Here is a 3,207-nt window from a genome sequence, read left to right as displayed (position 1 = left end):
AAGTGCAATAAAATTTTTTTTTTTAAAAAAGGTTTTGGAGTTGGTTTATTCCCAAGAAACTATTAGAGTACTTGCATAGATGGTGCATCTAGCAATGCATACTTCCAGACATTCTTGAATACCGGTATTTGGAAGATGGGAGTTTTCAGAGCAAGTCCATTCCCAGGTAACCTGGGATGTAGTATTTCTAGACAAGTGATCAAAAGGTTTTGGAGCAGGTTCCTTGTAAATTAAATAAAAGCTGTTCTTGGAACAAACTTGTATGAATGAAGCATCTAGGGATGAACACTACTATGCTTCTGATGCAGTCAGCACCTGACCTTCCTGGATGATCTACCTTCATCTTCCAGATAATTGAAATATATAGTTACAGTTTTTGTACCAGTCTTGAATAGATGTTGCATATATATTTATAAGGGAGAACCATTTGTTTTTGTTTTTTTTTTTGGGGAGGGGGGGATTTTGGATAAGAATAATCTGTCCATGAAAATGTTGACATCAGGTTTCTGGAAAAAGGGATGCAGGGGAGAAAATTTGAGGGGTATTCCCTCCCTTAAGCCTTTAATAAAAATGAACAATCTGTAAAAAAAAAAAATGTTAAGAAAATAAACTATCTGTCCTTGTCTCCCCCCTTCCTCCCTAATCAAATGGTGGTCCCCTAATTAATGCATGGTACCAAAAAAAAAAAATCATTTGGTGTGAGTTTTTAAATTAATTTGCCTTAATTCACTTACAGATAACATTAGTTGAGGTGAGTTTCATAGTCTTTGATCAGTTGTGACTTAAGTAGGGCTCCGCATAAAAATCATGCAGGTAGCACAGAAAAGGCGCTACATCGATAATCTGCAAATTCATTAAAACTGAGTTTAATATATTCATTTGGGTCTAAAACGAATAATAACGAATGGATTTGTTATAATTCTTCTTTTTTCATAAAGCTAGGGATAGGGTACTCCAGGGGTAATTTTGTATGGATAGTGTGTAAATAGTGCATATTTCAGAAAATAATTTCTTCTAAACCCAAGAAGATGTATAAAATCTAAACACATAATTACAGTGAAAATAGAAAGTGTAAATTAAATTTACTCTAATATTTTTGTGCAAACAAAGGATTGAAAAGATACAGGGTGTTAAAAATCTGGAATTTGTGAAGATTCTTCGTATGAGTTATCTCCCTTAGGAAATTTATATAGGTGGCGGTAGTAAAAAAAATGGCGGCCTCCATGAAAAGCTGTACTCTGCAAAGTTATTTTGATGCATCATGTGGTGTTCAGCGCAAATATCCGTGTGAATTGAGTAAAAATGATTGAAAGGAATTTACAAGAACAGATTGGACATAGAGCTCGTGTAAATTAAGAGGAAAAAAAATCCGTGAAACGAGAAAGTGTAGCTTGGGAATATTACTGTCATCGTGTTGATAAGGGTATCAGCAATTTTCCTTATTACTGACATCAGTATGGTCTATGTCGGAAGTTTAGCTTCTAAGTTAATCCACCAGAATCCAAGAGTAAGCCCTCAGAGAGGAGTTGCAGTCCGGCTGTGTCAGCATACTCAACTTGGAGAGGGAAGATAATGTACCGGCGCCACCGGTACATTTGGACACCTGTTTGAACAGCTTGATAGGTAGGATTTAATTTAAATTTACTTCTTATAGATGGTTATTGATATTTTATACAGTAAAGTATGTATTTGGAAAATTGTTGGGGATGGCCATTTCCTACATATATCAATATCATGTCCATTTTGAAAAAAATGACATCTTACACATATATATGTTTGAATAATGTTACTGTGTCTTGGGACAGGCCCTGACCACAGTTAGAATGCCTTCCATATTCCCGCAATGTAGCAGAAAATGGTGGAAACACTCTGAAATGATTTTGGAGAAAATAAATGAAATTGCAATGAAAAATAAGCGTCAAGTTAATAATAACGAAGTTAACCTTTTTTTGTCACAGGGATACCTTTCACCCCCAAAAATTAATCCATATAATGTAAGAGTTCAACACTTTTTGTCAACGTTTTTTTACACGATTCAAATTTACATGCCATGTTGACAGTCAGAAATCTCCGAATTGTTCAGAGTAAATGCATTGACCAGAGTTAGTTATGACACGTATGATAGCTCAGTGTTTTTCTTTGAAGTTTGCCGTTCTGTATTAATGAGCAATACAGAACAGGACTACAGTGGGCAGAGCTGATTTCCATTCTGTAATCTGTATTAACCCTATATACTGTCTTGTATTTGCCAACTATTCTGTATCTAAAATACAGCACAGTCTAAAAATAAATCTGATTCAATTTATCAAAAGCAAGTACAAAAAGTAAATGCTGAGTTTTTTCTTATCATAAAATTTGGAGAAATATATCCCTAGCAATGTAAAATATCAAAATTTCTCAATTTTTAAAAAATTATTCCACACAGAATCTACACGTTATTTCGATCCAAACAAAAAGGAAAATTCGCAGTTATGGAAAGCATCCTATGTTTAATAAATTTCTGAAAACCTGTTTGCTTTCCCTGCTTTTTTGGGGTCCCCTTCAAAATAGTTAAGCCAATGGGTTCATGGGTGAAATATATATGTAAAAAACTTTATCAATCTTTTTCTCATGAAAAACTGGGCCAAAAGGGTTGAAACTTTTGTGAAAAGTAGCGGTAGCATGGGGCTTTAATGGGTGGTCAAAATTTTACTTTAAAAAAAATGTAGATACTAGGTAACAATCTTTAGAAATCTTCTTCTCAAGAACTAGACATACTAGTAGTATAGGGCCACAATGGGGGATCAAAGTTTCACACTAGATAGTGATAATTCTTCTTTTTAAGAACAGCAAAGCCATGATTAGTCGTACAGATACATGTATATATTGAAGAATCCTCAAGTAGTGTAGATTCAAATCTGTTGAAATCATGAACCCCTGGGATAGGGTAGGACAACAATGGGGATCAAAGTTTTACATACGAATATATATTAGAAAAATCTGCTGATGAAGATACTGACTCAGGTGAGCATTGTAGCCAATGGGCCTCTTGTTTGCTCTACCCATGTCAACATGGCACTAGTCAGAAATGATAACTAAATAACAAAATCAAGTATGGACAGAAAAAAAAATCAACCAAGATATAAAAACCACCAAAAAGCTTGATTTATTTAATAAATATATAATTTTTCAGACAAGGCTGTTTATGCACATTTTTTAACATTACTG

Source organism: Saccostrea echinata, unplaced genomic scaffold, assembly GCF_033153115.1.
Source record: "Saccostrea echinata isolate AGI-Se365-2 ecotype Australia unplaced genomic scaffold, CSIRO_AGI_Sech_v1 ptg000016l, whole genome shotgun sequence".
NCBI lineage: Eukaryota > Metazoa > Mollusca > Bivalvia > Ostreida > Ostreidae > Saccostrea > Saccostrea echinata.
This window is presented reverse-complemented; position numbering follows the sequence as displayed.